This window comes from Polistes dominula, unplaced genomic scaffold (genome assembly GCF_049000335.1).
Source record: "Polistes dominula isolate Pdom_NZ unplaced genomic scaffold, Pdom_raw_medaka contig_373, whole genome shotgun sequence".
Lineage (NCBI taxonomy): Eukaryota > Metazoa > Arthropoda > Insecta > Hymenoptera > Vespidae > Polistes > Polistes dominula.
Genome location: NW_028300899.1, coordinates 4880004 through 4904433, shown reverse-complemented (window position 1 = coordinate 4904433; position 24430 = coordinate 4880004). Strand labels below are relative to the sequence as shown.

Below are 24430 nucleotides of genomic sequence, written 5' to 3'. Positions count from 1 at the left end.
GAGAGAGAGATGAGAAATTACGAACGCGGAAGTAACTACTGGCTTTCTCTAATACGATTTCAAAATAGATTGTATTTTTTTTTATCAAATGAGTATACATTTCAAATAAAAATTTATATTTATAAAATAATAATAATCTCAATAATTATATTGAAATATTATTTATATGTTATTTCAATACAAATCTCATGTAATTTTTAATTATTGCACACTTGTGTATATCTTATAAGAAAATAAATATATTTATAAAAATATAAATATATTAATTTAATTATAGTAAATATAATAAAATTTAATATATTATATTAATATTTTAATGTAATATATTATTATATTGAAATATTATTAAAATATTATTATTATACATTATAATTATTTTATAATTATTTTAATATTATATATTAAATTATTATATAATTAATTATCATATATTGTATATACTGTATATAATAATTATTTTAATATATTATATTAATATTTTATTAATTAATTAATAAAGTATATTTTGTAAATTTTTTTCATTTCAATTTTATTGCTCAACAAATTAAAATTTTATTATTTCAAAAGTATCTATCGATTTGTAACTTTGATTTTTTTAAAGTTATATCTTCAAATAAAAATTAGATACATCAGAACTATTTGTAACTCATTTAAAAAATATATATATATAAATTGCAATTACTGTACTATATTAAATGGGTATAAATGAAATACAAATGTAATTACAGGTATGATATCTTAATAGAAATCTAAATATATATTTATATAAGAAAAATAAAAGAAAAGGATAAAAAATGATTGAATATATGAAAGATTAAATCACAAAACGTCGTATAGAAATTTTCTAAGTAAACCGGTACAATGTAGTAAATCAAATTCGATACGTGCAGTAACATATATTCTCAGTTACCATATCATAAGTGTGATAATTTAGCGAGAAGAAACGTCGGTGTCGAGTTAATAAGCGTGAGCTTATGCGTGTACGGAAGAGAACGTGCTGACGATGAATGGAATTTTGTCATTATTCTTTTCCATATATCTCTTTCTCTTCCTCTGTTGTACATGTGCAAAAAAAAAAAAAAAAAGGGCGTAGCTCTCGGTTAGTGAGTAGTACTTCTCGACGAGCTTCGTTGACGTTATTCAAAGAGAAGAAGAAGAAGAAGAAGAACCTGAAACTGGACTCTCTCGCGAAGTATAGACCGGTATAACGAGTAGTCCTCGTGTATTCTCGTGTGTCTCCTTCCAAGAGGAAATGGTCTCCTGTTTTACATGAAAATAGGGGATGAATTAAAGTCTTTTTATTTTTTTTCCTGTTTTTTTTTTTTTCCTTTTTATTTCCTTTCTCTTACTTCAACGTTTGCTTGGGTTTTTTTTTCTGTTAACTTAGTGAGAAAGTAACTTTTATACACTAATGATATACGAGGTCAAATCGTACGATAAAAAATGCATTTATTTGAAAAGGAAATATAAAGAAAATTTTTATTTTTGTTTTAATTTATGAGATTATTAAATATTATTAGAAATATCTTACCGTTAATCGTATTTCTTCTGATATAATATTATTTTTAAGATTTATTCAATATATATCAACTGTTACTGAAATATATTTATTATTATCTGGATGAGAGGAATAGAAATATTTATTTAAAGGTATTTTAAATGAATAATAATAAAAAAAAGGAAATTAGATAAAATCGATAAAATTATTAGTGATAATAAAGAATCGATAATTAAATTATATTAAAGTTAATTAGAAATTATTTTGATCAAATTTAATAATGCAATTATTTGCACGAATAAAAAAAATATGAAGTATTTATAATAAATTAAATTTAATTTAAAATTTTTAACAGTATTTATATAAAAAAAATGAATAATAATAATAATAGAAGTAGGAAATATGTATCCCGAGGGAAAAAAATAAAATTGATGAAAATAAGTAAGTTACCGTATGTAGGAGCACGTAGGTTGGCGGAAAGGATGAAAGAAGAAGAAAAAAAAAATGAAAATGGATGCGTTAGTATCACGAACACCTTTCTCGTTAAGAGAACAGTGCAAACATAGGGGAAAAGAGAAGGGGAAGAAAAAAAAAAAAAAATGAAAAAGAGGAAGAGGAAGAGTGAGAACGAAAAAAAAAAAAATGATTCTCGCGGAATTATCGAAGAGGTCTCGAAGAAATCCGACTCCCCGTAGGCGGCTTTGTGGTGCTAAGACGCGTCGCGCCTACCTGTACCCCATAGCATTTTATTAAATCTCCTTCTGGCATCTCCACCTCCATACCTGTCCCACCACCAACAGTACCTTCTCCCTCTTTTCTTTCTCTTCTTCTCACCATTACGAGTTTCGAGTTACTATCCTGGTTGTATTAGTTTGACTAAGGTTCATAGTGATGGTGATGGTGATGGTAGTAGTAGCGGTGGTGTTGTTGTTCGTCGAACCCACTGCTTGCCAAGAATGCATCCTAGATTGAAACTGAGATTTCGTTTCGTGTCCGCCCTTTTTTTTTGTGTCACACGATTCGTAACATTATTTCTAGAAAATAGAGCGGAAAATATTTAACGCTTTTTTCTATCTTTTATTTTTGTTTACATTTGATTATTCGTTCGAATAAATCTAAATCTTTTAATTAAAAGTAAGTTAGTTTAATCAATTATTTTTTACACAAGAAATTATTTTTATATATATTAAAAATTATATGTTATTAATATAATACTAAATAAAAAAATAATATTAAATCTTTATATATTATTTATTATTATTATATTAAAAAAACATTATAATTTATATTATAAAAATTTATAAAAAAAAAACATTATAAAAATATAAAAAATATAATTTATATTATATATAATATAATATATTAAATTATTATATATTATTAATATAATATTAAATAAAAAAATAATATTAAAATCTTATATATTAATTATTATTATTATTATATTAAAAAAAGATTATAATTTAAAATATAATTAAAATAGTATCGAGATCTTCCAAATTATCTAAAATAATACTATATATTTCTTTCACACAAATTACAAACAAAATTTACAAATACAAATATAAATAAAAATACGATATACGATAATCAAAACTACATATCATTACAAAAGATTAAATTAAAAAAAATAATAAAAAATTCATAAGTACATTTCAAAAAAATAACATACATCAAAAACTTCTCATGACTGTCTTATAAAGAATCACTCAAACTATTTTTTTAAAAAAGAAGCAATAATAGATATATAATAACAATAATGATAATAGTAATGATAGAAGTTTGAATAAGAAAGAAATAGAAAAAAAATGGAAAGAATAAAGGGAGAAAACGTTGAAGATGGTCCGAAGCAAAAGGCAGATAATGTAATGTATTCTCGGCTTCCCAAGCGTGTAGGAAGCTACGAACAGGAGCGTTGTAGTATCAGGGTGGTTGGTGGACGCGTGTATCTCTAAACGTATCTTCCGTGCTTTTATATACCCCTTATATACATACAAACATATATATGTATGTACACACATGTTGAGTTGCACCAGACGGATCCCAAGTTTCAAATAAATATGATGGTGAATGCGTTATGGGTCTCTCTCTCTCTCTCTTTCTCTTTCTCTCTCTCATTTTTTTTCTCTCTCACTCTCTTTACGTAGGATAGAAATCACGATCGCGTTACTTCCAACGTGATATAGGCTCAGAGACACGAATATCGAAAAATATGAAAGAGAACGAGTGTTGGTAATAGTAGTAGTAGTAGTAATAGTAGTAGTAGAAATGTTTGATGGTGGTAGTATGTGTACAAATGCCTTGGATAGGTGGTACATACCTTCTATCCCCCCCACTGATGTCTCCCTTACATCTTTTTATTCGCGAGCAACGACAGAAAGAGACTCGCTTCCCTTTACCTTCCCTCTTTTTCTTTTTTCTTCCTTTTTGCAACGACCCACGACTTCACTCGCCGGCTTCCTCAACGAAACGCGATCGAATTCGAGTCTATCAGACACGGAAATAAAAATGGAAAGAAAGAGAGAGAGAGAGAGAGAGAAGAAAGAATTTCCCTTGGTCGAAAAATATCTTTCATTTGATAAGAAAAATGGGGGAAAAGAATATTATTAAATTCGTATAAATAGAAGAAGAAAAAGAAGAAGAAGAAAGGGAAATTTCATTTGTATTTAATAAACAAAAATATATGAGAAAAGATAATATTAATAATAAAAAAAAGAACATTAAAAAATATAAAAATATTAACTAAAGAATAATATATGTATATATATATATATATATATATATATATATATATATATATGGATGATGTACAATATGTGTTATCTCATATTTTACAGAGGAGTATAAGAAGAGAACAATAATAAATAAAAATAAGAAATAAAATATGGTTGTATAGTCGAAGATGACATATTGGAAGAAAAACGATGATGATGGACACACGTACCGAGATCTCACGAAGGACCATTTATTTTCATAATTTATTCCTTCCCTTGTGTACCTGTCAATAAGGATTTACAGATCAACGACGATAAAGCACGCGAGTTTTGTTCGAAGAAGAAGAAGAAAAACAAAATTTAAATAAAAAAAATAAAAGTATGTAAGAAAAAAAAAGAAGAAAGAGAAGTAGAGATAGAAAATAAAAAATAAAAAAATAGAAAAAACACGTCACATGGTTGTCCTGTTCTTAGAAAATAAAGAAGGATCCTCGTCCATCATCGTCATCATCATCATCATCGATACCCTAACCGGATATAGTAAAAGCAATTTCTATTGGATAGGAAAGAAAAGTCAAAATGTTTGCAAACCTCACCATGATGTTAAAGAAAAATTTCTATTTGCTATAGGTCAAGAAAAAAAGAAGTTAAAGGAACAATAAAGTTTTCTATGTGAAACTCGAACGAGAAAAGATGAACGGACCACCACCATGGTGTCATCCTCCCTCATGTGACGAATGAAATACCGTCCATGTGTAGTTTATTTTCTTTCTTTCTCTTTCTCTCTATCTCTATCTCTTTTTTTCTTTAAAACGTGTCGAGCAGAAAACTGGTCGAATACCGGTTAACCCCCGCAGGGACAATGTGTCCCCTTCTCCCCCCCCCCTTCTCTTCCTTCCTTTCTCTTCCATAAGCTTCGAGACAGGAGACTTTTTCGAGGAACCTTAAAGAAACGATACCAACAACGTGTACCCGTCGTTACATAAATAATTCTTCGATGCTTTTAGAAATTGAACAAAAATTATTTCCAAATGCACTTTGTTTTTATCATACTACTCTTATCCAAATTTTGGTCACTAATTTTTTTCGTGTTAGTTTGTATTCTCGTAATTTTTTGTTTATTTCTTTCTTTCTTTCCATCTCTCTCTTATTTATTTCTACATTGGAAAAATAAAAGAGAAAAAAAAGCTTCTCTCATACCGTTCGTAATCATGCGAGTAGAGATCGTAGTACGTGAGCATGCGTTACCTAACGGAATGAGAAAGATAACAAAACAGAAATGACATGTTGACAAAAATGGGAGATCGGGTGACAAAAAATGTTATTATCGAAAAGCTTGAAGAACTTTCTATATCTCGAAGTTTAGTTTCTTTTCTTTTTCTTCTTTTTCTTCTTCTTCTTCTACAAGCACCTGGATTTCTCACTGTATACCTGCCTTCTCAACACCACACCATTTCTCTTTGTATATATATATATATATATATATACATTTGGAAGATGAATTTGTGTGTTCACTGTAAAGGGAATGAGAAACGTTATCTGTTCGGGTCCGAGACTGAACACTATCACATGCCACTACCTCGAACATGAGATCGGACACACAGAGCATACCATTCTCTTGTGGCCTGTTTAGGTGATAGGTCACAGGAAGCCGTAATCTGTCTTGAGAGAATCTTAAACGCACTCACGGTGTTCTCTTACTTATCTCCTTTAGAGAAAACGATCTTGTTACTAAAAAATTTTTACGATAAATTATTACCTATCTTCCTTTTTTTCCTAATTCTTTTTTTTTTCGTTTATTAGTTGACTTTCGTCCTTCCATTCCTCCTTCCACCAACGGTAGGATGATGAATGTATATTAGAAAAATTCAATTTATTATAGTTAGATATAGTTAGATAATAATATTTTTATCTTTAAATTCTATTTTGTTTTACGAATATTTATTATATAAAATGAGGGAGTTAATTAAACATGAGTTGAAAACTCGTGCATATTATTTTTTCTTACGAAAAGAAATTATTATTATTATTATTATTTTATATATTATATATTATATAATAATAGTTATAATACAACATATAATAATACAATACAATTATAATACAATATATAATAATACAATAATAAAGAAATTTTGTCATTCGATAGAATAATGTTTTAAGATTATTTCCTATAATAAATAAAAAATAATGATTTATTAATAAATTATAATTAAATATTATCGTAAAAGATATTATTGTATTTTTTGTTGAAAATACGATAAGACAAACTAAAAATTTTCTCACAAGTCTTGTGGTACACTTTTTTACATCCAAGCAACACATTGTACGCTATTAAAATAATATATACAGTAGAAAATTGTAAAATAATGAAATGTCAAGGGAATAATAACGATGACAAAAAAAAGGGATGAAAAACAAAGAGGAAGAAGAAAATCGAGCTATCAAGCTTGAAGACATTTTTTTTTTTTTTCTTTTTCTTCAAAGTAACGTTGGGGACCCCCTCAGGATCGATTCTGACAAGTGCGGAGGCGCCATAGGTTCGTTCGTTCATTCGTTCGTTCTTACGCGCGTCTATAAGCTAATTTCACGTCGAATAAAAGCGTCTAATATGGGCGAAGGGAAAATCCGTTTAGCGTCGCTGCTCCAGCTTCTCAAGATAAATTGGTTTCAGGGTGGGATTTCTAAAGCAGGTTCTCTACGAAGAAGGCAGGAAGTTTAAGGGGTAGAGGGGTAAGGGGGTACCCGCAAGATCCTTTTGTAAAAGCGTGGTCCTCCCTTGAGAATCCTGTCGTTTTCTCTCTTTTTCTGCCTTTTTCTCTTCCCCCTCTTTTCTCCGTCACATTTTTTCCCTTTTTTTCGTTTCTTCTTTGCTGACGGAGTTGCTTGGACATCGTGAATGTCAACCGTGACCTAACAATAGGACACGGAAGACATCTTTGTGAGTTAGGTGGGGTCGTCGGAAGATGCGGGGGAAAGAAGCGGGTTGGATAGTTGGTTCGATAGGTAGAAAAAGAAAGAAAGAGAGAGAGAGAGAGAGAGAGATGGTTCAACAAGCAAAACTGGACTTTTTCAACACTACTCAATCCAAACGTTGAGAGAAAATCTGGACCCTTTTATTTTGCCTCTTTTATTCTTGACGTCTTCATTTCGATGATTGCACTCATTCTTATCTTCCTCTACGTCTTATTCTTCCTTGTATTTATTAAAAAAGAAAAAAATAATAAAACGAAAGGAGGGACAAGGAATATAAACAAAACAAACAAGAAAAAACTAGAAGAAACTTTGCAATTACTGGAACACACAGAAAACGGAAATAAAAAACAAAGGGAAAGGGTAGGAAGTCTTTTCTTTTTTTTGTTTTTTTTATCCCTTCATTCAACCTACAATCGTTGTATAGTTTATTAACGTAGCGAGAAAAGTTTCTTCTTCGATAGGTCGAAGTTTCGATTGGGCACCTGAAAAAAAAACAAGGGGGCTCAATTTCGAGAAAAGAGAAAGAGAGACTTTTTAACGCGTAACAATGAACACAAACCGACGTGAAGTAAAAGAAAGAAAAAGAGAAAGAGAGAAAGAAAAATAAAAGAAAAAAAAAATCACTGGCACGCTCAAGACTTATCGTTGAGAGAATAAATTGGTAGAAAAGCGAGCTGCTGTTGTTGTTGTTGTTGCTGCTGCTGCTGCTGCTGCTGCTCTTTCGAGAAAAAGAAACTTTCCCTATAGCAAAGTATATATATATATATATAAACTCCAGGAGAAAGAAAACTTTTCTCTCGATCGATTTCTTAGTTTGTTTCTCCCGTCAACCCCTCTCACCACCATTACTTTCCCCTTTCCACCATTCCCACGAATAATTTGCTCTCGTGCGGAAAACTCGTTGTACCGAACCACACAGAAAGAGAAAGGTTTTTCTCCTTTTCAAAACATTTTCTCAATCTCATTTATATTATCATTTAGTTTTCTTTTTATTCTCCTTTGTCCCCCTGACCTCCCTCAGGTCACTCAATCCTCCCCTTAGTTTCACCATCATCCCAGATATTCTATCTTTCTCTAAAAGAGATTTGTTTCTTTCAAAGAAGATGAAGAAAAAGAGGAAAAATATAATACGAATTAACTTTGATGAAGATTATAAACAATATTTTTAGAACAACTGCATATAATATTACTTATAAAGAGAAAGAAAGAGAGAAAGAGAGAGAAAAAATAAGAGTTGGATAAAGAAAAGTATATTATAATTCAAAAGTGAATACAATATCTGTTAAAAGGAAAGTACGTAAATTGTACGTATATGTATATATGTAGTAGATATTCTACACGAATGAGAAAAAGAAAGAGAGAAAGATAAAGAGAAAGAGATAGAAAATAAAATGTCTCCTCGTCAAGTGCAATGTCCCATATGCCAGGTCGAAGGACTATAATGGACCATCCTCATCACACACGGGGAATTACTGAAGCCATCAGCAGCTTGCGGTTTTGCTTTTTCTTTTTCTACCTTTTTCTTTCCCTTTCATTCTCTACCTCTGTCTCTCCTCCTCTTCTGGTGACACGAGATCATAATCAGAATCAATCCTCGCTCATTCGTCGTTCCTTCGTGGTATGATTCTTTCTCTTTCTCTTTCTTTCTATCTGCCTAACGTTGATATGTAGTTTCGTCAAAGTCAGAAGACGACGATGACTATACAACTACGACGACGACGATGACTATAACTGTTGGAATCAAGCAACTAGGGGAAAAGCTACGAAGCTACCCCTCGATTTCTCGGCTATTCCAGAAACGTCAAGAGAAACCGTCCGAGAACCCCCTAAGGGTTCTTCTTCTCTTCCTTCCCCTTTTTCTTCTTCTTTTTCTTTTTCTTGTATTATAAGGATGTTGCATTTGCAAGATGGATTGAGAATGATGGTTTCAGAAATATGAATAAGAAATAATATATAAAGGTGAAGGAAGTTTACTGTTCACTGTTTCGATTAGCTCAATAATTAAATATTGTAATATTATGTAGATTACATTTTTTATAGATTTTTTTTATACTAAGCTTTCATTGTAAAAGTATATAGTAAGTATAAAATAATAGAATGATTAATGAATGTGTATATAATTTAGGATAACTTATGTGTGTGAATTTTAATTATATTACGTAAATTAGAATGGAGATTGTTTTAAATATATTCGTCATAAGTAATATACGATTAAGAAATAATGAAACTAAAAAAAAAGTATGATCTTCTTGTAAGTGTTTGCAGTAATAACTTATTAACGTATAAATTTAAAGTAATATTTAAATTAGATTGATTATCTTTTTTCAAAACGTTTATTTTGTAATAAATAATATATCCGATATCACATCGTTTAAATCATTTGATGTATGTGTAACGCATGTGTGAATATGTTAAAGAAAATCATGTTACATGGTATCAGTGTATCTGCATTCTAATATGCACTTAGCTTTAACACTTCCTTTCGCGTGTCGTTAATATTCGATTTAATCGCCACGTTATCTTATTCAGGGATCGTTCAAATTGAAAAGCTCAACCTTTCGGATCGAGCAACTTTCTCGACACTGTAGGCGCGATAGTCTTTGATCGATCGGTTCAATACGCGTTTTGCCTCTATGATCGATAACTTGACGATAACGAAAATACCGCAATTGGATGAGGATATTCCATCATTTTCATCCTTTACTCTCTTATACTTTGTTCTTCTTATTTTACGATTCTATAATGACCAAGTATCGTGCTTCGGCGAATCTGATAATAGATGAGATAAGTTATTAACACGTTTGTTGACAACCGATCTACCTGGATCAATACTTTGTATTCCGAGATGTTGGATGAATATCAATTTTTATTTTTATAATAAGTATTATATTTTTATTTTTTACTTCTATCTTTTTTTCATAAATTTTATATGAGAATTAGTATCTTCTTACTCTAATAATATATAATAATTTATATATTAAAATATTATCAAATTAAATTATTAATTAAATTATTATTAAATTATTATTAAATTATTAATTAAATTAATAATTAAAAAGAAAGGAAGAATATAAAATAATAATATAATACTTAATTGGGTTAAAAAGTTTGAACTTTACATAAAGATATTATAAGAATTTCAAAAATTTTATCAATAGTTTATTCTATAATATAAATAATTGTAATATAATCAATAATAAAATTATGGTAAAAAAAATATCATATTAAAACTGGGAATATCGTTATTTCACAAAACTAGTAAGAAATTGTTGAAGAGAAGATATTACATGGCAAACAATAGTACACAAGATTACGATCTTCGTATGAAGTACTATACTCACACATATATACATACATACATACATACATACATGCATGCATGCATACAATATTGATGAATCTCATTCTAGGAGAGAGTACGTAAATGCAAAGGTGTCGTTGTCATTAAGCCTAAGGGCACAGGAAGTTGGACATTAAAAGGAGGGCAAAAACGTGGTATTAAAGATTCGCCGGTCATCACTCTCCTCTTTCTCTCTTCTCTCTCTTTCTTATTCATTGCAGGTGTTCAACGCTTGGTGTCTTCGAACGTTTCGTTATTTATCGCTCGTTTCTCGCCATCTTTCTTGAAGGGTCTTCCTCTCTGTCTCTTTCTCTCTTCGTTATTTATGTCGAACGAGAGTATCATTTTTTCCGATGCACGAAAGGACCCTACAAGTGGTAAACCGTTTGGGCCCTTTTTTTAAGTCTTGATACGTGACGTCATTCAACGAGCGAATTCGAGAAGAACATTAACTCTTTTTAAAACTTGTCTTTTTCTTTTTTATTTTCGTTTCACGTAGGATAGTAACATAGTATCATTTGTTTTTTTTGTTGTTGTTTGTTTTTATATTTGTTTTTTTTCGCATTGCACGAAGAGACCTTACAAGTAGCCAAAGAGTTTCTGGCCCTTATGCACGTTCGGTATGTGACGTCATTCGGCAAGCGAATTCGAGAAGGACCTTAATTCTTTATTTCTTTTTCCTTTTTTTTTGGTTTCACGTAGAGTAGTAACGTAGTACGAGTCGAGTTCGTGCTGTAGATCTCGATCGTACGTTCTCTTCTTTTCGTTTCGTTAACCAGACTCTTTCTCTCTCTTTTTCTCTGTTTTTTTTTATTTTTTTTCTCTCTCTCATACTCGATACGAAATCCTTCGGAGATGGTTCTCCACTAGATCTCTCGATCCTGATACCAGAAAGGACTCGAAGAGAACCGGTCGCGACCGTAGAACGGGCCCTACAACAGGAGGAAGGTGGTGTATCGTTAAAGCAACGATCGAAAAATCTACCTACTAGAAGTTCGAACTTGCTTCAACGACGATGTGTCCTTTTAGCTTTCTATTTCTTTTCCTATATCCGGTAGACGTAGAACAAGGGAAAAAAGAAATGAGATAGGAATGATTTCATCTATCGATAGTACGACTTTTTCGTCTAATTAAACATTAACAAAAATAATCCAAATCATACCTTTTGATTCGTAATTCATATTCTAATGTAATTTTATTTGAACAAAAATATTCCTAAAGTTCTGTTACAGTCAACCCTTGCTAAACCAATTTTTCTTCTCATTTGCGTAAAATATTTTTCTTTTTGTTTTATAACGGTAAAACGCTTCCATCAAGATCAAATTTATGTAGATCAATTTGAAAGTATAATTAATCCTTTAAAATATGACTCTCCCGTGTGTAGAATAATTTGGTGAAATTTTTGCATTACAAGAAAATATCAATTATTTAAAATCGACGACAACGACGACGACACAGCGGGAACGAGTAGGAAGGAATATTATTCCGGTGACTCACATTGTATAGAAGATAACGCCTACCCCTATAACAAAATAAAATTTCTTTCGTTTATTTCTCTTTTTTTAAATTCAAATTACAATACTATTATATTTTATATGCATTATTAATTTATTATATAATAGATAAATAATTTTGAAATAATTGTATAAATAAAACTACACACCGAATTTATAAATATATGTGTTCATAAATTCGCAGAAACTTTCTTCTCGAATGTAACGAAAGATTGCATTTAATTTCTTCAACCAATCGCAGTTTTTTTGGTAGTAGAAAAGTAACCCCGTTATTCTCTCTTTCGATAATGAAATAAGAATCTTCTCTTTTCGTCGATACATTGAAAGAAGTTGAAAATACTTACTACCTACTTACTTTTACCACCAACCCTATCTACTTACTTTCTTATAATGGTGCAAGATATGGCAAGGTAAGCTTAGCGTGGCGATGATTTTACGGATGAATCGCCGACACACTCGATTTTATCCCGAAAAAGGGCTTCACCCGAAGGCGATAATTAGCGATCGAGGCCTCAACCGAGTCTGGAGGCATCTCGTTATCCACGGCAGGGCGCCCGCACCTCCAACAGCATCCTCCTCTTCTCAACTGGCCACTCTTTTCCACCTCCTCTTATATTTCTCTCTCTCTTTTTCTCATTCTTTCTATCTTTCTCCCTTTCTTCTCTTCCGTAACGCGCACGGTGTGTCTACTTTCGCGTCGCGTGCACACGCACGCATTGAAAAAACAGGTGTGCACGTATGTGGACCCTAGCTGCACACGTGAACGATCGTCTCTCTCGAAACATAGGGTGTTCATTATCGAATGCTCAGTATTTAACGATAAACGGATTAAATCTAAATATATATATATACATATATCAACATAAATATTGCACACATATTCTTAACGGAATACGAATTGTTCATATTTTGTTTTCACTTGCTATATTTAATTATAAAAGTTATCTAAAAATTATTTTATATATATAGAATTCAATATCTGTAAATGTTATTATGTTTTTTTTTTATTTAGAAATAACAATTATATCAAAATCGTACGATTTTAATATTACATATATATGAAAAAAGATATAATTTGAAATTCCAACATGATAAATGGATCGTGTAAAAGTATAAGTGTAAATAAGGGACACCCTGTATAGATCGCTGGACCATCGTCCTGACTCGTAGGGAGACCCGAGGACGAAGCGCGTGGACGTTAAAGAGCGAGTGAGAGAGATGGCTGAGTGAAAAAGGAATGGAGAGAGGGAGAGGGTCGATGTGACGGTAAGCGTTAGAGTGGGAGGAGTGGCTGCAGTGCGAAGTCAACCGGAGACGGTCGAGTCGAGCCGAGTGAGTCGTGGATTGCCGGCTAGCGCGTCTCCCCACTCTTCGGGCTGCAGTGCGTGTTCGTCTGGCGTTGGGGAAGGTTCATTTCTTGTTGACGAGTTTCGCACGTGCGTAACTCGACTGGTATTATTCGATCGCGTCGTGTCGTGAGTTTATCATCGTATTACGAAAGGAATTAAATACAAAAGAAGAAAAAAGAAAGAATATATACGTGTACGTACTACTTATATATACAATTAAAAAATGAGAATATATATTTAATATACATATGCATATGTATATGAATTCGTATTTTTCTCGTGGGTGCGTGAAAAAAGGAAGGAAGAGTGTGTCGAGAAATACCCGTGATATCAAAAGGGGGAATAAATAAAGCGGACGAAAAGAGCGCGTGCGCGATTCATCGAGAGTATCATCTCTCTGATATTATCTTTCTCTCTTTTTCTATCTATATTTTTCTAACTATCTCAATACTATTACTCGTTCGGTGATTCACGTTTCTTACGCGTGCGTTAGCAAGATTTTACGGTGGAACTGATTTAGTGCCAGACCCGCCTTGTGTCTTCTTTTTCTTTTTCTTCTTATATATATACAAACCTTCGGTATCATCATGTGTGGAAAAGAGTGAAAGAGAGTGAGAAAGAAGAAGGAAGAGAAAAGGAGAGAAGAAAAAAAAATACGGGAGAAAATCTGTGAGACAGCTACTGTACAACATTACGGAAGCGAAGAATCCTCAACAGCATCCAGCATCCAGCATTCAGCAGCAGCAATAGTAGGAGAAGGAACATCTTTACTACTTGTAATATTTCTCTCTCTCTTTGGTAGCAGTTCAATTTGTCAATCTTTCGACGAAGTAATCAACTAAAGGATGATTTGTTAGAGTAACACACGAAGACTATAATGGATTAATTTTCTAATTCACGAGAAGTTAGAATTATATCAACGGCTTTTTACTGAACCAACTACTACGTACACTTAGAAAGAGAGAGAGAGAGAGAGAGAGAGAGAGAGAGAGAGAGAGAGGTTCACACACGTATATACTTATACCAAGCAGCAGCAGCAACAGCAACAGCAGCAGCACTACTCTGCGATAAATCAAGGTGAGATCCGGCTTTGTTTTCGAGGAGAGGGTGCACCGATAGCCGGTCTTCTTTCTTTCTCTTTCTTTCTTTCTTTCTTTCTATCTCTCTCTCTCTCTCTCTCTCTCTTTTTTCTCTACTACTACCAGTAAACGCGGCTCGTTTCTCATTCTCTCTCACTCTCTCATTTTCTACTCTCTTCTTCAGCGACGGTTCTCTTTCCAGTCCCTCTCGGCACGCTGCAAACGAGCATCCACGAGCATGTAGCATATATCTTGTGGTCGGGGTTTCTCTCTTTCCTTCTCTTTCTAACTCACTTTAAAATCTCTTCCATCTTTTCCTTCTCTCTTTCTTTCTCCTTCGAAACGTGCATAGGAACGAAGAACGAACGAGAAACACATGCACACGCAAAGTCAGAGAATCCGACGTGGTGTTCCTCTCGGTCCTGCACATTTTGAATGCCAAACTACTCTCTCTCTTTCTCTCTCTTTTCTCTTCTCTTCTCTTCTTCCTTCTCTTCTTCTTTCTCTTCATCTCTTCTCTTTTCCCAGCTTCAACGACTCGTCCGAAACTCTTGGCCTGCTGCTAGCTGGCTGGCTGGCTGGTTGCCTTCTCTTACCGTTTTACTCACAGAATCTGCATAAAACGGAGTAACTGAGCAAGCTCTTCTCGTATTGTGGCCCTTTTCCCTTTTTCTTCATTCTTTCTTCCTTTCTTCTTTCTGAAATTTGTCCGTAAAAGGTACCCTTTTTTTTGGACTCAAACGAAAAATAACCGTTGCATCTATCCTCGAAAATATTACTTGTGGTAGATTTTTTGTTCATTTTTATACGTATGTTATGTTATGTACATTTTTTATTATTCGTTTAAATAATAATCGATGTGGTATTAACGTAGGAAAGAAAATTTTTCTAGAATCTATGTTTCTTTTCTTTTTTTATATTTAAATTTAACGTAGATTCTTTCTGTTCTCTAATTAAAAAATTAACTTCAAACCGTTCCTTCTAAAACGTTATTTACATCTTTCTCAAATACATATCATCGTAACACACACTTTAAACTTTTGTTTTAAAAACGTTAGATTTCGTAATAATTAAAATAAATATATTATTAAGCTCGTATTTTCCTCGTTCTTTTGTTTTCTTTTTATTTAAATTTTATCGTGTAATTATTTATCTTTAAAAATTTCATGCAATATTAAAATATCAATACTAACGTTTGTTTTGATGACTGTTGTAAATTTAAACATTCATTTAAGAAATATTTTAATATTTAAATAATTAATAGACAAGTTTATTAGCTAATTAATAATTTTCCTCGAAGTTATCTTCTCTTTATCCAGCGAAAAAAAACATTCGTCAAACCATACTCGTTTAAAAGATCATTGCATGTACATTTTAGTTGACGCGTATGCACATTTGAACATTCCTTGAATAAATATTTGTTTACATCGGATGGATAACAATCACTGCTGATAAAATGAGTCATTTAAAAAACATTGATATATATATATATATATATATATATATATATATATTGTATTTTATTATTCCGATTGGTTCATCATCGTATCGTTGTATTTGTCGTTGTTAAACGTCCGTTACTTGTTCCCCCGAACCGGTATATGACGATTGACTTGTCATACATCTTTTAACGTTTATATACTTACATTAATGTGGTAGTGTTTTTTAAACGTTTCTCATTTCCTTCCTTATGAAATTCCAACATTATATGTACTTACTCGTTGTAAATCGACCGCCTAGCTAGCTAGCTACCTACCTACCTACCTACCTTACCATAAACCGTAACTAGAGTCATGTTATTCGCTTGAATCAATATTATAATTAAAGACTCGAACACTTGTAGTTGGTTTTACTTTAACGGTACTTACTAGGATAAGAAGGAATGTTCTATAGAGTTGGTCGTATGATTTATTTTAAAAATGTCATTTATGTTTGTAATCTTAATTATTTCATAAATCATATTTTATTTTCTTTCTATTAAATAATATTAATTTATTAATTACTTGAAATATTTCTTTAATAATATTTGTCATTTCATTTATTTCTTGTATATATGTTTTTTTGTAAGATTAAAGAATTGCATCTCTAGTTAGATAGAAAAAAAACAATTTTTAATTAAATAATATTTATTTATATTATATATAATATTACTTTAAAATACGTAATATTTATATATATATAAATAATAATATAATATAATATAATATAATATATATATATATATATATTATTTTGTGTTAATAATATTTACATACTTCTTTTTATTTCTTTATATTTTGTTGCAACAGAGGGTTGCATTTAAAATACAAAAAGAACTATATAAAGTTACTTTGAGGTAATCCTATAAATACAACTAAAAAAGTAATTAAAAATCATGCGACTCACTCTTATATATATGTTATTCGAAAAATTGTTTTTAATCCGTAAACTAGTTTAACGAGTTACACAAGAATAATAACGACATGCACGTCATCCTTAAATCCTTTTTAACCAATCATATAGGTTTACACATATATCTCATAAGATCGTAATGAAAAAATTAATGGCTGGTTAGACACATTATTGATAATATAAGAATCAACGTGAATGAGAATGATGGTTGTATAGAAAAGAACCTAACTATGATTCTTTTGTATCTAAAAAATTGGGTGATAAAGACAACGCGACTGCACTACTCTCATATTCATCCGTCCAACGAACCAACCAACCAACCACTACCACCACCACCCTTTCGTTCGACGATCCTTTGAATGAGCTTCGAATCACGTTGAAAGCCGATTTCACGTGTACTCGATTTAACGAGTAACGCGTAAACGCTTTTTCCATTATTTTCCATCGTTTATTCACAGTCGAAAGCTCGTTCGAAGCCGTTTATTTATTTAGAATTTCGCGCCTGGTATAATACCAACTCGCTCTTTTTTTTATTTTTTATTTTTTTCCATTTTTAAACCAGTATATTTTTTTAACACATTTTTCTTTTTTTTTGTTTAAATTTGTTCTTTATTCCAAACGTTGCTAAATATATTACTATTGTTCCAATTTTTTGTTCATAATAATGAAAAAAAAAAACAAAATATGGGAGATAGTCAATTTTTTTACCACATTTATTTTATTTTTTATTTTTTATATTCTAAACTAAAATATTATTATGTAAGGTCGTAGACATATAATGGTAATTTAGTTATACTGTAGTTTATAACAATAAAATTTTTGTTGTATAGTGAAACCAAACATATTAAATCTATAAATATGCATATACATACGTGTATGCGTGAATGCACATGCGTGTGTGTAAGCAGGCGTGCGACTTTGAAGTTACGTGACTTTATAGTAGTGAGTTAACTCTTTGAGAAGCATCCGGAATTTTGTTGAAAAATAAAAATAACAAAAGCTTATGCATGTTGCATAGAAATTTTATTCTCATTAAAATTTTTTTTTTAACAAAGTTAGTAGATTTAATAAAATAATATAAGAAACAAAATATTATTTACATAGAAAAAAAAATAATCTACATTCGTGATTGTTTTAAGTAATTTCAATTTTTTTCTATGTGATATACAAAACATATACAATTCTTTTCACGATTGCATATATTTTTTTAAATTTGTAAAAAGTTAGGGGAATTTTTAAAAATAGTTTCATATCATGGGTTTGAAGAATTAACAAACTTTTTCGAACCTATCGTAATTCGATTTAGTTTTCGAATGTGAAATAAAAAAAAAAATTAAAAAATATGTATATATATAAAAAAAAAATTAAAAAATATGTATATATAAAAAAAAAAAATTAAAAAGAAGGGAATGGAGAATTTATCCGTCAGTGTTTTTACGACTATCGTGCGGCTTCCTTCCGGTGCAACACGGACGCCATGGTTAAATTTGCACCGCGTACGGGACGCGTTGTTTATGATCGTATATTTCTGCTCACCCATCTTAGCTTCTCATCGTTTTCTCTCTCTTTCTCTTTCTCTTGCTTTCTTTCTTTTTCTTGATCGTTTTCAGTAAGCATTTCGACGCAGCACGTGCGAACGACTTCCATTTTGCTCCTTGGATCGTCAACTTTCGTCGATACAACAAAAATCACTTCTCTTTCTCGCTTTTGGGATATAAGTCGTTTGCTGTTGCTGCTGCTGCAGTTGGTGCTTTCATTGTTGTTTAAAAGTATACCCCTATGGTAAAATTAGATAAAGAATTGAAGACAGGTTTATCTTTATCTTTTATCTTACTAACTACACATTGGCTTATTGTTCCGTTTAAAAGTTTATATATACAAAGTAGTGGGGTGAAGAACAAAAATATATTATTTAGCTTACGCGTAGACTAAATTTTCTTGCAAACCATCTTTTGTTTTCAATTTATTTATTTATTTTAATTTTAGCTCTAAGGAAATCTTTAAATATCTTCTTGATATATTTTTAAATAAAGTTTAGAATACAAATATATATAAATGGCACAATGATGATATGTTTTACAAATCATCAAATGATATGATCAAACAATAATAACTATTATTGTTATAGTTATCATTGGTATTTAATTATTATTTAATAAAGAATATAATACAACAACAAAATATATATATATTTTACTTTCTAATTTATTTGATTAACTTCGTTAATTGAAATTATTTATAATATATTATTAATAATATTATTTACAAGATAGAATAGTCATAATTTAAATGAGAATTTTTCGTTGTCTCTTTTTTATTATTATTTTTTTGTTTACTCGTATAAAGAAACGTTTATCAAAGTACATTAAAAATAATAAATTAACGTTAACACATTCTAGTAGTTAGAAGGGTTCCACGAGAGAGTTTAACGAATGGTCAAGCGATGAAACGACGTAGATAAATGAATATTTTTCTCGGTTCCGGTTTTATCGTCGTTCCAAAGAGTACATAAGAGATCCATGGCGCCGAACGTGTCCTGGGGATATCGTTAAAATCGAAGCTGCCAATCGGTGAACGAACCGATGATGCGTGTCTCGTTTCTTTACAAAACTCAACTCACTTACTACATATGTACTTATGTACTAGTTATTTCTTTTCTCTTTACTCGTATACATATATGTAATGTACCTACCTACTTACCTATGTATGTACGTTACATTTACGTATGCATGCATGTAACGTTGAGCTTCTTCCTTCTTTATACGAAAAAAAAAAAAGGAATTGTAGCCGTTCTCCTGATTATAAAAACGGTCAAGTAATTATGCTACGTGAGCGTATCGCATATTTGCATGGCAAATCTTTCGATCGAACACAATTACTTTCGTATCTTTTTATTTTTTTTAAATTTATTTTTCTTGGCCTTGTTTGTTTCTTTTTTTTTTTTTAATTTTTATTTTTTTATTTTTTGTTTGAAAGAGGAAACACGAAGGGAAGAATCGTATTCACCTGTTGGTGTTGTTGTTGTTGTTATTGTTATTACCTTCCTATTCAATTTGAAACCTGCAAACGGGAATGGGTTCTTTACACGCGAGAAATTTAATATGCACGATGGTTTTCTTTCTCTCTTTCCTTTTTTTCTCTTTTTTTTTCGAATGTTACACACGATGGGAAATCGCTGAAGCAGGTACGGTTAGTTTCTTAAAATTATTGTTATTTTTGACGAGTAACAAAATTATTATTGTGCCCCGAATTTTCATACAAGGTTTTAAAACGTATCGATACGAATTTTTATTACTTTCGTGGAAATGATTACGCGTAATTTGTATAACATTTAAAAAAATTCAATCAGATTTTATTTATACGAACTAGTCATAAGTGTTTTATATATATATATAACAAGTTTTCTCTAGAAATACGATTGTGAAATTCTTTATAGATAGATAAGATCGAATTCGTATCGGAAAATGAAAAATGATTAGAAGTAGTGTTACGTAAAATTATAATGAATGAACACATATACATATAAAAAATATACTAACTTTATATCGTGTTTTAACAAGCGGTGCTTTATTTGGTAGATTCAAATATTTTCATGGAAAGTTTAATTTAAACCAAGTAGTTCAGATTTAAATTCTATGATAGAAATCAAATCTTTAGTTGTATATCGATTAAAAAAGTTTTTGTTTTTGAAAAAGTAATATAAGTAGTAGTGTAAAATTTTTAGTCGGCAAAAGTCAAAAGGTAATAAGAGGAGGAGGAGAGAATCAACCGATCGTTTTTACTCGTTTCACTAGAAACCTTCTCTCGGTGTCGAAGGCTTTATCTTATCGCTTTCTAACGAGTAAACGGGCACGTCGACGACGACTACGACGACGACTACGACGACGACGTATTTTCTTTCGTGAGAAATCACGAACACTGTAACCAAGAACATGCTTCGATCAAACGTATTATCGATAATACATACACTCATACATATTTGTATATTTGTTTTTTTTTTATATTTATTTTACTCTTGTATTTAACTCTATTTGAAAAATAATCAATCAAATTGTATTTCATGTAATTTGTATTTTTATATGTTTATATATGTTATTTAGTAAAAAATGTCAAGATTCACATATTTGTTTGGTGTATATCAATAATATTAATAAATACAATTATTCGGTATTTGATATATGTTGACATTTCATCATATGATTTTTAACATTCTACAATTTCAATTTTTATTCATGGTAACATTTGTAAATAATTTTTAGAAAAATTTAATTTGAGTCTACACTTCTGTTTACAGCATTCTATACATACACATACACATATTTATTATATAAAATAAAAGTTATAAATGAAATGTATTATAGTAAAAGAAATACATGTATGTAGTTCTATTCGATAGTAATTTAATTCCAAAAGCTAGTTCAAACGTGTATAACAACGACAATTCTATGTCGTTTCACGATCTTTATCACCTATTAGCACAACCAAGAATTACAAACAACAATTTTCTTTGATCTCAAAAACGAGATCGACTTTTAAATTCGATTTGATCGAAGGGAGAGAATGCAATTGCCAAGACTTTCGATTCTCGTCGTAAACGTTTTTTCTTTTCTTTTATTTATTTGCTTTTATTATTTCATCATTTTATCATTTAAGAACAGATACTAATTATCTATTTATTTTTAATTATATATCAGATCAAAAAGCGAATGTGGTTTTCTAGATACTTCAAAATGTGTGTTAGATTGATTTAATTAATATTTTTTTTATTTGTTCTTTAAATTATTACTATTATTATTGTAAACTTTATAAAGAGTAGAATTTAAAGATTGGAACGTTCATTAAAGTTTAATCAAGTGTGTTATTTTTACAAATACATTTTAGTATCAAATTTTAATTATTTTGAAAAAATAGAATTCGAATTTTTGGAAATAGATTTAATAATTATTTCAAATAAAAAAAAATAATATTTTATATAATAAAATCTATTCTATATAATAATACAATATTAATAATTTATATAACATATATTTAATAATATAATATACATATATAATTATTTAATATAAATATAAATAATAATATAAATTTTATAATATTAATGTACCCTTCCACGAAAATCATAAAACTCAACATAAATGTAAATTTTTGACAACAACAAACGTTTTATAAAAAATGAGTCTTTGCTAATTCGCTAATTGTTCTTGTAAATATTAAAATAATCTTTCACTGTCGAAGATGAAAGAGAAAGGAAGGAGGGGCGGGGTGATGGTAGAACTCGCATGACACCGTAGTTAAAATAGTCAAAGTAGAAAGATAATTAATCATGTTGTTACCGTTGGTCCATGGAAAACGACGACGTTTCTCGTGCCAAGTCAATAAAAAGGTCGACGAAACCCTTTAGCTATTTCTCTTACTGTCTCTTTCTCTCATTCTCTCGTAATTTTCTCAACTTGATATATCGTCTTCCAGGTGGGAGATGTCTGGCTTTCATTTGTACCTTATTTTCCTTTTTGAGATATTCTCTAACAGTTGGTAAGAGAAGATTCTTCATCTTGTTTTCTCATTCCTTTCTTTCATACCATGAAAATCCTTTTACCAGTTGTGTTGTTTTAAGGAGGGGGTAGGTGGTGGTAGGTAAAAACTATACGTTTATATTACGATACTAATTCTGGCAATAATACCCAACGTTTTACAAAGAATAAAATGATGAAGTAGATAAAAAAGAAAATAATGTAAAAGGTGATGTTAAAATATGATGTTAAAAGATGAAGTTAAAAGTTGAAATAAAAAAATAAAGTAAAAGTTGAAATAAAAGAAGAAGTAAAATATGAAGCTAGAAGATGAAGTTAAAGGATGAAATAAAAAATGAAGTAAAAGATGAAAGAGAAAAAAAAGGGTAGTAAACGAGCTCGCACATCTTCTCTCATCTTCATTTTCTTCATTTTCTTTCTCGTCTCCTCGTTTCGAGAATCGGTTCTAACAGCGAATTATCTCGATGGCGAATGAGATAGTCGAAGGTAGCTGCTGCTGCTGCTGTTGCTGTTGCTGATCGTCGTGAGATTATCGCTACGATCGGAAGATGTATGATGTATGTATGTGTGTATGTGTGTGCTCGTTTAATAAAAGAGTGAGAAAACGGAATGTAAAGGAAGAGAGAAAGAGAGTGAGAATGAGAATGAGAATGAGAGTAAGAGTGTGAGAAGAGTGAACGAGATGATACGATATAGTGATTCGGTCTCTTCTTTGCGGATTTAATGAACGACCAGAGCAACAGAAGACGAGGAGGAGAGAGGAGGAGGAGGAGGAGGAGTAGTGTGTTTCTATCTGCCTTCTTTTCTACCAACCACCATCAACAGAAGTGTTCAATCCTACCAACGAACGAGATCGGTCGTTAACTTTCAACGCAAGGATGTTCGCGAATTAACGCCGTTCGCGTGACTCCCTTTTCCCTTTTTTAACTCTTTCTTCTTCTCTATTTCTTATTCTTTTCTTTTTTGTTTGTTTGTTTGTTTGTTTTTTTATTTATAATTTTGTTATATTTTTATTTCTTATTTTTATAATAATGTGATATATAATATAATTGTGTATTTATCATAATATAAATATGATATTTAAAATTAATATAAATTTTATTTTATATATTATTTCAATTTTTATTTCAGAAAACATTTATTTTTTTATTTTAGAAAAAATATTTAATGTGAAAAATTGCATTTGCATATTAACTTATAGTGATATAATAATATACGGTATATTAATTTACTTATTAATTAAGATACGTTAACTAATATTAATTATTATTTTTCTTTTTATTTAGTCATTTATTATTACTATTATTATTTATTTTATTTACATCTTTGTTGATTATTTTAAATATTCTATTCGAATGAATTAAACATCGTTTTTATTTTTCCAGCCTATTTTTCTCTGTTTTTGTTTCATTTTATTGATTTTGTTTTTGGCGTGATTTTCTTCGCGAAAGTCGAAAGATTTTCTTAGTTTTTTTTTTCTCTTTATATATATATATATATATATATATATATATATATACACCTATCCTAAGTTAGATATTCCCTAGTAAGCAGTGAATTTATACGAGGAAGTCTATCCGTACTATAAACGAGTTTTTCTTGAAAAGTGCATTACCTTTTCTGGTCCACCCTCGACTCTCTCGACCGTCTGAAAAACTTGTGAAAGACGAAGGCGAACACCCTGAGTTTACCATGAAAAGAGGCTTTAATGAAAGAAAGGAAATGTTTGGGAATAGAAACGACAACTAAGACGGCGACGGAATAGGAAAGAAAGAGAGAGAGAGAGAGAGAGAGAGAAAGAAAGAAAGAAATAAAAGAATGTAAAAAAGGAAAGAAAAAAAAATAGTAGATTTAAATCTGTAATACCTGGACCCTTCGACGGTTATTTGACAATAGTCACGGTTCAACGCGTTGCCCTTTTGTACAAATCGCTTTGGAATGATTTGAAAAAAGAAGAAGAAAAGAAATGCACCTAACAGTTAAACGAATAAATCTTTTTAGGTATCTTGTGTATTTATTTGAAAATGCACAAGATACA

At 30.4% G+C, this 24430-nt stretch overlaps 1 protein-coding gene across 4 annotated transcripts in view; it reads left to right on the top strand.

The window, feature by feature from the left end:
* fz2 (frizzled 2) overlaps window positions 1-24430 on the top strand; it is a 128111-nt gene that overhangs the window by 67731 nt on the left and 35950 nt on the right. Inside the window, exon 1 of one of the 4 annotated variants that reach the window (XM_015318072.2) lies at window positions 14348-14468. The exons of the other annotated variants lie outside the window; for them this stretch is intronic. The gene's annotated coding sequence lies outside the window, so the exon portion shown is untranslated. Of the gene's footprint in view, window positions 1-14347; window positions 14469-24430 lie in introns of those variants that run through there. 4 annotated transcript variants of the gene reach the window in all.